The sequence below is a fragment of the Leucoraja erinacea genome, chromosome 14 (assembly GCF_028641065.1).
Source record: "Leucoraja erinacea ecotype New England chromosome 14, Leri_hhj_1, whole genome shotgun sequence".
NCBI classification, from domain to species: Eukaryota; Metazoa; Chordata; class Chondrichthyes; order Rajiformes; family Rajidae; genus Leucoraja; species Leucoraja erinaceus.
The window spans coordinates 40,738,627-40,752,497 of record NC_073390.1 but is presented as its reverse complement, the minus strand read 5'-3'; the positions used below and the strand labels follow the sequence as shown (position 1 = coordinate 40,752,497).

Sequence of the window (13,871 nt, the reverse complement as noted above, 5' to 3'; positions counted from 1 at the left end):
TCCCAGGTTCCGCAATGGATGTCCGCATTACTCCCTCTGCTGAAGCTCCGGGCTCGACTCCGGGAGGGGCCGCAACAATCCAAGTTGTTAGGCCGCGAGGCCGGGCGAAAATGCAACTAGGAGAAAAGTTGTATTCCACCAAGTGACTGAAAAACAGCTTCTCCCAATTCTCCGCACCCCCCCCCCACACACACACACACACGCTAACACACACGAACACACACTTTTAGACATACCTGTACTAAAACAAAAAAAAAGTCAAAAGGACTAACAGCTGCTGGCGACACTGCCGCCTCGTGGTGTTCTTGGTGTTATATCCAGTAAAGAAACAGGCCCATCAGCCCAACTTGCCCACCCTGACCAAGATGCCCCATCTACACTAATCCCACCTGCCCATGCTTGCACCCTGAACCTCTAAACCTTTCATATCCATGTACCTGTCCAAATGTCTCTTAAACCTTCTCTTAAAGGTCTCAACTACCTCTTCTGGCAGCTCCATCCGTACTCCCACCACAACTTTGTATTAAAAAAAAATTGCCCCCTCACCTTACGCTGGTTCTCAAATCCCTTACCCCGGGCAGAAGACCCAATCTGTTCCTCTCACAGTCTTCTTGAGGTGTTCAGTGGTGTAAAATGCATCAATCTATTCCCTGGAAAGAGAGTCTACACTCTAGTGGTTCATTGTTCACCTTGTGGTATATTTGTTTTCAGTGAAAGGTGAATATATTCCGATCAGAGAAGCGGTCTTGAAGGAGGAAGTTGTCTCATTCATTCTGCCCGACGTAAGGAGAATGAGGCAGACGTTTACATTAACCCCCAATCTCTTATTTCACTACAACACGTTGAAATGTTTTAAGATGATTTGTAGTTTTATATCTAATCTACGCATGCCAAAGAACATGTTCCTGTGTCTACGTCTGGTAGTTATATTGGATTGGCATAGCCAATCCTGGAAAATTTCATTTAAGCCAATGGTTTTGTACCTGAGATCACGCACGGAGATTTCCACGGCTCCATGCCTTGTTGTTGGTTTGGATTAGGTGACAGAGCAAATAATGGATCACCAGCAGGGCTTAGAATTGACCTGCGAGAATACCAAAAGGCTTTCTCGCTTCTCCCCACTCCCATCAGGCAGAAGGTACAGAAGCTTGAAAGCGCGCACCACCAGACTCAGGAACAGCTTCTTCCCCTCTGTTACCAGGCTTCTGAACGGTTCTTCCATAAGCTAGGGGACTGTCCGATTCACCTCTACCCCATTGCGGACATTGGATTTTGTCTCTGGAACTGATGCGCTACAATGCTGAGAACTATATTCTGCAAGTCAATTCAAGAGTCAAGAGAGTTTATTGTCATGTGTCCCAGATAGGACAATGAAATTCTTACATTGCTGCAGCACAACACACACGATTATTGTAGTCATGAATATAGATCAGATCAGTGTGTCCATATACCATAGAAAAAAATTACATATATATACACACACATCAGTAAACAGATAAAATGCAATAGGCTGTTATAGTTCGTAGTTTGTTTGAAGTTATTTAATAGCCTGATAGCTGTGGGGAAGAAACTGTTCCTGAACCTGGATGTTGCAGATTTTAGGCTCCTGTACCTTCTACCCGATGGCAGTGGAGAGATGAGTGTGTGGCCAGGATGGTGTGGGTCCTTGATGATGCTGCTAGCCGTTTTGAGGCAGCGACTGCAATAGATCCCCTCGATGGTGGGGAGGTCAGAGCCGATGATGGACTGGGCAGTGGTTACAACTTTTTGCAGCCTTTTCTGCTGCTGGATTCTCAGGTTGCCGAACCAACCACTCTGTATCTTCCCCTTTGCTCGGCCTGTTGGACTCGAGTTTGACTTGATTGTATTTACGAATAATAATAATAATAATAATAATAATAATAATAATAATAATAATAATAATAATAATAATATACTTTATTGTCACAGTAAAACACAGTATAGTGTTGTGGCAGTACAAAATATTGGCTATGGGGATGTGTGTTCAGTGCAGACTCCAGAGTGGTGATGGCCTTGGGGTGTGTGCGATGAGATGAGTCCTGTCGGATGCGTGATGCGTTCAGCAGGCAACGAGAGCGAGAGGTCTCTTCCAGGGCCAGCATATGGTTCAAGTTCAAGTTCAAGTTCACATTTATTGCCACATGAACCAATTGGTACAGTGAGATTTCAGTTACCATACAGCCATACAAATAAAAAGAACACAATACACGATAGAATTTAACATGAACATCCCCACATAGCGGAGTCAACGTTTCCCACTGTGAGGGAAGGCAGCAAAGTCCAGTCCTCTTCCTCTATGTTCACCCATGGTTGGGGCCTATTGAGGCCTCCGCAGTCGCTGCAACGGCGGCCCGATGTTTCAGGCCCTCTAGCCGGATGATGGAAGCACCGGCTCGGTAGAACACTCACAGCGGCTTGGAGTTTCCAAATCATTCGCTTCCTAGTGCGACTCCCGAAGTCCACAGGCCGAGCTGGGCGGAGCTCCACACGGCGATCCTCGGCGAAGGATCCCAGGGTCCCGCATTGTTAAAGTCAGCGCTGCCCGCGGCTGGTAGCTCCGCAGGCCACAGCTCAACGGCGTTGAAGTCGGCAGTCCCAGCACTCCAGAGCTCCAACACGACGACCCGGGTAAGGCATCGCCCGCTCCGCGATGGTAACTCAGTGATATGCCGCTGCTGAAGCTGACACTCTGGCCGGTCTCTGACAGGAAAGGCCGCGCCAATTCAGATGGCAGGCCGCGAGGTGGGGGAGAAGATGCAGTTCGGAGGAAAGACGCATTCCTCGACCAGGTAGTGATTGAGTTTCTCCTACCCCACCCCCACCCCCCACATAAAAAGACTTGAATACCTCCAAAACAAAACTATAGTATTGTCTGATCTGAGTGGATAGCATGCAAAACAAAGCTTTTCCCTGTACCTCGGTACACATGACAATGATAAACCTAAGCCTAAATCTATGTTAAACTGGTAGTGCAGGCTTGCAAGTTGTATATTTCCTCACCCATTCCAAAGACGTGCAGGTTTCTAGGCTTCTGTAAATTGCATCTCATGAGTAGGACATAAAACTAGTGTACAGACGATCACTTGTCGGTGAGGACTCAGTAGGCCGAAGAACCTGTTTCCTTGCTGTGTGTCTGAACTAATCTAAATTAAAATTCCACCTCAGCCTCTTGCTCTCCTGGAAAAACTCTCTAGGATTTTGGTAGTAGGAATAAAGACGTGGACTATTTTCTAAATGGGGAGAGAATCCAGAAATCGGAGGTGCAAAGGGACTTGGGAGTGTTGGTGCAGGATTTCCAAAAAGTTAATCTGCAAGTTGAATCGATAGGAAAGAAAGCAAACTCAATGCCAGCATTTATTTCAAGATGACTTGTGTACAACAACAGGGATGTAATGCTGAGGCTCTCTAAGGTCAGGCCACATTTGGAATATTGTGAGCAATTTTAGGCCCCATATCTGAGGAAGGATGTGCTGTCTCTGGAGAGGGTCCAGAGGAGGTTTACAAGAATGATCCCAGGAATGAGTGGGTTAACATATAATGAGCGTTTGTCGGCACTGGGCCTGTACTCGCTGGAGTTTAGAAGAATGAGGGGGGGACCTCATTGAAACATACAGAATAGTGAAAGGCCTGGATAGAGTGGATGTGGAGAGGATGTTTCCACTAGTGGGTGAATCAAGGACTAGAAGTGACAGCCTTAGATTTAAAGGACGTTCTTCTAGGAAGGAGATGAGGAGGGATTTTGTTTAGCTAGAGAGTGGTGAATCTGTGCAATTCTTTGCCACAGATGGCCGTAGAGGCTGGCAGTGGATATTTTTATGGCAGAGATAGACAGATTCTTGATTAGTACGGGTGTCAGAGGTTATGGGGAGATAGCAGTAGAATGGGGTTAGGAGGGAGAGACAGATCAGCCATGATTGAAGGGCGAGGTAGACTTGATGGGCCAATTCTGCTCCCATCACTTATGAACTGATGAGCATATGAATAATCAGTCTGAAGAGGGGTGCCGACCCGGGATGTGGTCTGTCCATTCCCTCCACAGATGCTACCTGGCCCGCTGAGTTCCTCCAGCACATTGTTATTAGCTCAGGACAACAACATACGATGACAACACGTGTGTTAAATAATAACTGCATCATCAAAGTCAAGTGACTGCAAATGCTATGTCCTTGCAATGTTAAAATATTATTATTAGATTACAAATATTTAAGTAAGAAGATTGGCCTCGATATCCACCCTTCCTCTTGGCACCATGATTTATACATTAATTGCAAGAATTAACTGTTCTGTAATTGCCAATAGAGCAAAATAGTTTGCACCTTGTACATCCGGCACTTGATAATGTGTAGTGGAGGAGCAAGCTGCTGGTCATCCCCCATCAGTACCCCGTTCCTGCCTTCTCCCAATATCCCCTGACTCTGCTATCTTTAAGAGCCCTATCTAGCTCTCTCTTGAAAGTTTCCAGAGAACCGGCCTCCACCGCCCTCTGAGGCAGAGAATTCCACAGATTCACAACTCTATGTGTAAAAATGTATTTCCTCATCTCCATTTTATTGGTCAGTACAGCTGCTGTACATCACCAAGCTTGGCTGCAAATAGACAATAGACAATAGACAATAGGTGTAGGAGTAGGCCAGTTGGCCCTTCAAGCCAGCACCACCATTCAATGTGAACCCCAATCAGTACCCCGTTCCTGCCTTCTCCACATATCCCCTGATACCGCTATCTTCAAGAGCCCTATCTAGCTCTCTCTTGAAAGCGTCCAGAGAACCGGCCTCCACCGTCTTCTGAGGCAGAGAATTCCACAGACTCACAACTCTCTGGGTGAAAATGTGTTTCCTCATTTCCGTTCTAAATGGCTTACCCCTTATTCTGAAACTGTGGCCCCTGGTTCTGGACTCTCCCAACATCAGAAACATGTTTCCTGTCTCTAGCGTGTCCAAATCGTTAATATACTGAGGATAGGCACAAAGTGCTGGAGTAACTCAGCGGGTCAGGCAGCATCTGTGGAGAACATGGATAGGTGATGTTTCACAGAGTGCTGGAGTAACTCAGCGGGCCAGGCAGCATCTCTGGAGAAAAAAGATGGGTAACGTATCGGGAATGGAGCCGTTCTCAGACCCATCAAGAAGAAGGTTCTGAAACATCACCTATCCATGTTCTCCACAGATGCTGCCTGACCCGCTGAGTTACTCCAGCACTCTGTGAAACGTCACCTATCCATGTTCCCCACAGATGCTGCCTGACCCGCTGAGTTACTCCAGCACTCTGTGAAACATCACCTATCCATGTTCCCCACAGATGCTGCCTGACCCGCTGAGTTACTCCAGTGCTTTGTATCTATCTTTGGTGTGAACCAGCACCTGCAGTTCCATTCTACACAGTGGTCATTGTTGTATTTGGTTCCTCAAACCTCCCTGAAGTTGGGCGTGTGAGATGGAAGAGCCATTGCTGGATTGTGTCACAGGTTCACAAGTTCTAGGAGTAGAATTAGACCATTCGGCCTATCAAGTCTCCATGATTGAATGGCGGATCTCTGCCTTCTAATCCCATTTTCCTGCCCTCGCCCCATAATCGTTGACACGCGTTCTAATCAATAACTTGTCTATCTCTGCCTTAAAAATATCCACTGACTTGGCCTCCACAGCCCTCTGTGACAATGAGTTCCACAGATTAACCACCCTCTGACTAAAGAAGTTCCTCCTATCAAAAAGAGCACCCTTTAATTCTGAGGTTGTGACCTCAGGCCCTATACTCAGCCACCAGTGGAAACATCCTCTCCACGTCCACTCTATCCAGGCCTTACACTATTTTGTAAGTTACAACGAGGTCCCCCCCTCGACCTTCGAAACTCCAGCGAGTACAGGCCCAGTGCCGTCAAATGCTCTGCCTCGGACGGCGATGGAGGCCGGTTCTCTGGATATTTTGAAGAGAGAGCTAGATTGGGCTCTTAAAGATAGCAGAGTCAGGGGATATGGGGAGAAGGCAGGAACAGGGTACTGATTGGGGATGATCAGCCATGATCACATTGAATGGCGGCGCTTGCTCGATGGGCCGAATGGCCTACTCCTGCACCCATTGTCTATTGTCATATGTTACAACCCACTCATTCCTGGGATCATTCTTGTAAACCTCCCTTGGACGTTCTCCAGAGCCAGCACATCCTTCCTCAGATATGGGGCCCAAAATTGCTCACGATTGAAGAACCGTTGCTGGATTGGGTTTGATATTCCTTTGGCCAGATGCGAAGTAATTCAGCAAATGGACAGAAATAAATATCTTCCTTCACTGTTCCAACTGGCGTCGGCTAAAGAACACATTCTGTGTCTTTGCTGTTTAATCATGGACGAAGCAGATTAATTACAAACAAACCCCAGTCTTGGTTGGATTCCCATGTATGTGGTCAGCCACCGGAAAGCCGAGGAGTTTATTCCAAGCCTTGGGAACATTGCAAGTCGATCATTCATTGGACTTTGAAGAAGGGTTTCGGCCCAAAACATTTCCTATTTCCTTCGCTCCATACATGCTACCTCACCCGCTGAGTTTCTCCAGCATTTTTGTCTACCTTCGATTTTCCAGCATCTGCAGTTCCTTCTTAAACATTGGGTTTTCACTTCTTGTTTTAAAATTATTTTTTTCCTAAAAAAGGCCAAAATTGTCCATCTTTACCCAAACGATAATATGCATGCTTTTACTTTCAACTCTAGACTTTAGCGATTCTGTGCGGAAACAGGCCCTTCGGCCCACCGGGTCCATACGGACCAGCCATCACCCCGTACACGAGCACTATCCTATGCGCTAGGGACAATTTACAATTTACAGAAGCCAATCAACCTACAAACTCGTACGTCTTTGTGATGTGGGAGGAAACCGGAGCGCCTGGAGAAAACCCACGCAGGTCACGGGGAGTCAAAGTCAGTTAATTTTAACTTTAAAAAGTGTTTCCTCGTCTCTGTTCTAAATGGCTTACCCCTTATTCTTAAACTGTGGCCCCTGGTTTTGGACTTCCCCCAACATCGGGAACATGTTTCCTTCCTCTAGCGTCTCAGAGAAATCCCACGCAGGTCACGGGGAGAACGTACACACTCCGTAGAGACAGCACCCGTAGTCAGGATGGAACCCGGGTCTCTGACGCTGTGAGGCAGCAACTCTACTAGTACAGTGATTATGGAAACTTACTAGGTAGTACTGCTGTGGAAAAATTCCTTGAGACAAATCTCTTTTATTTATTCCTAAACTTGTTTAAGATGGTAAAAGCAGATAATAAAAGGCATACTTTGAATTTATCTATGTGTTCTACGGGGAGTGTTTAATACTCACCTTACAAATAACAATGAATAAGTTGCTAACAGTCTGCTTTTCAGTTTTATATTTTTATCAATAATTCAGATTATTTGAGGCATTCTTGGTGTCAAAAACAATCGTCACTGGGGGATAAAACCAGTGGAATAGAATATGCTAGATAAAATATAGAATTTTTTATGTGGTGCAGCAGCAGAGTTGCTTCCTCCCAGCGCCGGAGACCCGGGTTCGATTCCGACCACAGGTGCTGTCTGTACGGAGTTTGCACGTTCTCCCTGTGACCTGCGTGGGATTTCTCCAGTTGCTCCGGTTTCCTCCCACATTCCAAAGACGTGCAGGTTTGTAGGTTAGTCGGCTTGGTATAAATGGGAATTGTCCCTGGAGTGTGTGCAGGATAGTGTTAATGTGCGGAGATCGCTGGTCGGTGGACCGAAGGACCTGTTTCCGCGCTGTAACTCTAAACTAAACTAAACTAAACAACACATTTGTACACGTAAGTAAACCTATGGAAGTGGCTGTCCTCAAAGTTCCTTGCCTAGTCTTTCAGTCAAGCAAAACGTATTCCTTCTGTCCATAGATGCTGCCTCTGACACTGAGTTTCTCCAGAATTATGTTTCTATCTTCCCATCTAAGTTAGTCCCATTCGCCAGAGTTTGGCCCATATCCCTCCAAATCTTTCCCATCTGTACACTTTGTGAAGACTATTTTGCAGAGATCTTTGTTCTGTTTTGCCGAAGTAAAGCTTGCAGATGTTACAAAGCGCAAGATGGCATTTGGCTGTAGACCACTTTGATTTGTGATTCAGAACAGTAGCGTATCTCTGTTTGCAAAGATCTGCCGCTGTAAATTGTCCCCTCGTGTGTAGGGAGTGGATGAGAGAGTGGGATAACGTAGAACTAGTGTGAACGGGTGATCGATGGTCGGCATGGACCTGGTGGGGCGAAGGGCCTGTTTCCGATCCGTCTTGCAATCAATTCAATCAATTCAATCAATCAATTCAATCAATCAATCAATTCAATCAATCAATTCAATCAGTCAATCAATTCAATCAATCAATTCAATCAATCAATTCAATCAATCAATCAATCAATCAATCAATCAATCAATTCAATCAATCAATTCAATCAATCAATCAATCAATCAATCAATTCAATCAATCAATTCAATCAATCAATCAATCAATTCAATCAATCAATCAATCAATCAATCAATCAATCAATTCAATCAGTCATCAAATCAATCAATCAATCAATTCAATCAATCAATTAATCAATCATTTCAATCAATCAATTTAATCAATCAAATCTAGATAGACACAAAATGCTAGAGTAACTCAGCGGGACAGGCAGCATCTCTGGAGAGAACGAATGGGTGACGTCTCAGGTCGAGACCCTTCTTGAAACCCAATCCAAATTTAGAAATCCAGTTCTTCACTGGACAGAAGGTTTGGGGCCCCTGTCCTTAACCCTAGGTGGAACGCGGTAGCATTCTTGCATTATATCTGAAGATCGCAGCAGATTAAAATTTCCTGATTACGCAGGATGTAAGTCAAGTCATAAGTCCTCGTTGTGCCTCCCAGCGCTGAGAGATATCTTCATACAACGTCGCAGCAGAAGAAACTTGAGAGAAAGCATTTGTCTTTTTCCGAAAGAAAAGGTTTTCCAAGTTCTCATAAGGTTCAATAACTCTTTGTTTAATTGCATGCAGATGTTAAGCCAAACTCCACAAGTCAGTGCAAAATATTAGTTGGAAACAGATGATTCCCATTCACTGTGCACAAATACTGAGGCACACTATATTTCTAAGCATGTAGTTATCATATATATTGTGTCCAAATGGCCGCTTTGACATTGAATGGATACCAACCGTGGCATGCCAAGTGTACTGGCAATACTGACGTATTTTTTGGAGTGTACTCAGCATTATTTTGCAGGCTTAGAAACATAGAAACATAGAACAATAGGCACAGTAGTTGGCCATTCGGCCCTTCGAGCCAGCACCACCATTCAATATGTTCATGGCTGATCATCTAAAATCAGTACCCCGTTCCTGCTTTTTCCCCATATCCCTTGATTCCGTTAGCCCTAAGAGCTAAATCTAACTCTCTTGAAAACATCCAGTGAATTGGCCTCCACTGCCTTCTGTGGCAGAGAATTCCATGGATTCACAACTCTCTGGGTGAAAATGTTTTTCCTGGTCTAAAACTAAAAAGCTAAGAAATGTGGCCTCATCAACATCTTATATAACTATGACATTACCTCTCAGCCATAGTTTAGTTTTAGAGATACAGCAAGAAAACAGGCCCTTCGGCCCACCGAGTCCACGTTGACCAGCGATCCCCGTACACTAACACTATCCTACTCACACACACACACACTCACGGGGACTATTTACAATGTTCACCGAAGCCAATTAACCTACAAACCCGCACGGCTTTGGAGTGTGGGAGTAAACCAGAGCACCCGGAGAAAAACCCACGCAGGTCACAGGGAGAACGTACAAACTTCGCACAGACAGTGCCCGTAGTCGGGATCGAACCCGGGTCTCTGGTGCTGTGAGGCGGCAACTCTACCCCTGCGCCACCCTGTTAGCATTTTTGACCAGCCAATCTACTTGTGACGCTACTTTCAAGGAACTATGTACCTGCACTCCTAAATCCCTGTGCTCGCCAACACTCCCCAGAGTCTTGCGCAGGCCCTGTCCACGTTACACTTCCAAAATCCAGCACCTCACATTTCTGTGTAATAAATTCCACCCACCATTCCACAGCCCACCCGCCCAACCGATCAAGATCCTGCTGCGATTTTCAAAAGAAAATTGCAGAGATTGTTAGAAATCCCGGACCTCTGAGGTATCTGTTATTTTGGTTTATTTTAATCTATAACTCAGCTGTGGCCGAGAGATGACATGCTTTGTAGTAGGTCGCGGAAATTAAAACTCCCTGCCATCCGACCTAGAAAGATAACCAAGTGACTTTGGAGGAAGTATAAACCTGTGGCAAGAAGAGAAAGCTCGATGTCGGATGACATTTAAAGGTTGCTGGTTTTAAAAGGATGTTCTGTAAGAAAACCACGATGTAATGGAAACGAGTCACTTTTTCCCGATCCATTTACAGTAGTGCCTTTATAAACAAGTCATATATCTATGTGAAAGGTCATAGTTCCAGGATTTTCTTTCGTTCTCTTGATGCGACAATGCTCAAAGAGCCCATACCTTCCATCTTTTGAACTATCATCAGCCATGATCCCATTGAATGGCGGTGCTGGCTTGAAGGGCCGAATGGCCTACACCTGTACCTATGGCCTATTGTCTATACAGGGAAAGAAGGGCAACACGGTGGCGCAGCTGTAGAGTTGCTGTCTCACAGCGCCAGAGACCCGCGTTCGATCCCGACTATGGATCACGTCTGTACGGAGTTTGTACGTTCTCCCCGTGACCTGCGTGAGTTTTCTCCGGGCTGCTCCAGTTTCCTCCCACACTCCAAAGACGTGCAGGTTTGTAGGTGAACTGGCTTGGTATAAAATATAAATTGTCCCTAGTGTGTGTCGGATGGTGCTAGTGTACGGGGTGATCACTGGTCGGCGCGGACTCAGTGGGCAGAAGGGCCTGTTTCTGTTCTGTATCTCTAAACTAAACTAAACTAAAGACTCGCTGAACAACGAGAACATGGAAATTGCACAATTAAATCTGTAGACGTTGTTTGAGCAACAGATGAATAATTTATTGTGTTTATATGTATTCAATGTTTTATGCCAAGATTGGCCAGTTATGCAGTGCAGAGGGATAATGAATGAGTGGGAAAGCTGACTGCTGAATGTGACACCCTTGATTTTAAAAGTGGCCGCCCTGTAAGCAGACATACAATGAAAGCATGGATCGACTGGGCTTGTCATCTTTGGCCCCCTTTGGTCGTGGCTGGCCATGGGTATCTCCAGGGTTGGAGGACGTCTGTGCGTGACTTTGTTTAACGTGGGGAGACTGGTGCACAGACAGCCACCCCACGGTCCTTGACAGATCTGGGTCAGGATCCAGTGGCATGGAGTCCAAGACGACCGGAGACCCTTTTCTGCTGCAGCCTTCATCCGCCTTCCCAGCCGTTGTGACGCTCCACTAAGGTCAGCCATCGTCCTCCGCCTGTTCCACCGTTGAGGTCTTGGTTGGATTGCTCTTTGTCAGAGACCTCCCCCTCGACCTTACCGCCATGGGTGGCCCTACCAGGAGCATAGCTCCAGGCGGCATCGCTCTCAGGCGTCTCCACCACGACAAGGTGACAATCCACGGAGAAGTGTTCACTGGAATTTAGAAGGATTGGAGGGGGTGTTATAGAAACATATAAAGTTCTTAAGGGATTGGACAGGCTAGATGTAGGGAAAATGTTCCCGCTATTGGGGGAGTCTAGAACCAGGGGTCACAGTTTATGAATAAGGGGTAGGCCATGCAGGACTGAGATGATGAAAAACTCTCAGCCATTTGTTTGGTGAGTTTTATGTTTCTTTAGATGTGGCTTCATCATTCATTATATTCAGCTTTGGGCACCATGTCATAGGAAAGATGTTGTGAAGATGTAAAGGATACTGAGAAGAATTACTTTGATGTTGCCAGGACTCGAGGATCTGAACTATAGAGAGAGGTTGAGCAGGTTAGGTCTCTATTCCATGGAGCACAGGAGGATAAGGGGGAATCTTATAGAGGTGTACAAAATCATGAGAGGAAAAGATTGGGTAGATGCACAGAGTCTCTTGGCCAGAGTAGGGGAATCAAGGGCCAGAGTTCATAGGTTCAAGGTGAAGGGGAAAAGATTTAATAGGAATCTGAGAGGTAACTTTTTCACACAAAGGGCGTTGGGTGTATGGAACGAGCTGCCGGAGGAGGTAGTTGAGGCTGGGACTATCGTAATGTTTAAGAAACAGTTAGACAGGTACATGGATAGGACAGGTTTAGAGGGATACTAGACTTGTCCCCCAACACAATATTCCACCACTCTCCCATAGCCCCTAACTGCACAAGCACGGCTCATTTCATCTCATCCCCAGCACTCTCTCCCCCTCACTCTTCCTTCCCCTCTCCTCCACCCCTCACCTCTCTCTCCCTCTCCCTTCCCCGAACCTCAGTCCCTCCCTCCCTTTCTAGAACAGCTCCTCTATCCAAGCAAAGATACCAGACAATGAAAGCTGTCAATTGTCTAATTGCGATTCAGTGTGTGGGCTTTGCAGAGAGATGAGGGAGCGCAAAGCCGATCGCAGCAATACGAGTCTCTTCCCTTCACTGCTAAAGTCATCGTACACACTTGGATAGTTTTCTCTGGAAAGTTGGAGGTTTCAAGGGGAACCTGCCCCATCTAGGATAATCCTTACATCCATCGCCTGCTGTCTATCTCCCATCCACCTCATTGGAGACCTGTGAACTATCTTCAAGCAGACTTTATCCTCAGGGGAGAGGGAATGTCAGGGGAGAGGGAAACGAGAGGTATAGACAGAGAGATATAGATGGAGAGATATAGAACAAATGAATGAATGGTATGCAAAAAAGTATCGATGATAAAGGCCATTGTTAGCTGTGGGTTAGGTGAAAATGAGTTACAGACAACGAGACGCAACAAGACAGGATAGCACGCAAACAGTAGCGTTTCGCTCTGCCTCAGTACAGTGACGATGAGAGACTAAACTAAACTTAACTCCTGCATTCGCTCCCCTCCCCTCTTTCCCCTCTCCCCTCTCCCCCCCCCCCCTCCCCTCCTCCCCCCCTCCCCTCCCCTTCTCCCTTCCCCCCCTCTCCCCCTCCCTTCTCCTCTCCTCCTCTCTTCTCCTCCCCCCCTCCCCTCTCCCCTCTCCCCCTCCCCTCCCAGTCTTCCAACCAGTTCCACCGTTCACATCCTTGTGCCGGTCTCGTTGGCACACTTTCCCCAGCCAACAATGGACCCTTGTGGGCTCCACCCTTCCTGAGGTCATCTGTTGCCGGCCCTGATATTTTCTGACCTTTACTCACCTCCAATTCATTCCCACCCCCGTCCGCTAAACTTCCACATTCAGTCTGAACAAGAGTCTCGATCCGAAACGTCACCCATTCCTTTCCTCCACAGATGCTGCCTGTCCCGTTGAGTTACTCCAGCACTCTGTGAAACGTCACCTATCCATGTTCTCCACAGATGCTGCCTGACCCGCTGATTTACTCCAGCACTCTGTGCCTATCTTCGCTCTAAACTAAAGTAACGAGCAAACATTGCTGCCAGAAAATAATTCCAAATAATTCCAAAGGAATGCTTTTTATTCTTCACAGAATGTGGGCTTTCTGTCAAGACCAGCTATTTTCTTGCTTATCTCTTATTTTCATTGAATGGAATGGTTTGTCAGGACATTCCAGAGGGCGTGGGCGTCAGTAACAGTGTTACATGTGTGTAGCCAGTTATACAACAGATAAAGACACAACAATTCCACCCATCAATGGGATAAACATTATTCATCGCGTTTGCCCATCAAACTTAGAAACAGTTTAGTTTAGAGAAACCGCTATGGCCCTGACCACGGGTGAACAAAGGAGGAGGACTGACTGAA

At 46.3% G+C, this 13,871-nt stretch overlaps 1 long non-coding RNA gene across 1 annotated transcript; it reads right to left on the bottom strand.

The window, feature by feature from the left end:
- Positions 1-11,016: 11,016 nt before the first annotated feature.
- LOC129703801 (uncharacterized) lies at positions 11,017-13,523 on the bottom strand. The gene is made up of 2 exons (XR_008724626.1): positions 13,306-13,523; positions 11,017-11,612 (listed from the first exon to the last, which is right to left on the bottom strand). It is a non-coding gene; the product is annotated as an uncharacterized LOC129703801 (long non-coding RNA).
- Between the last annotated feature and the right edge of the window lie 348 nt (positions 13,524-13,871).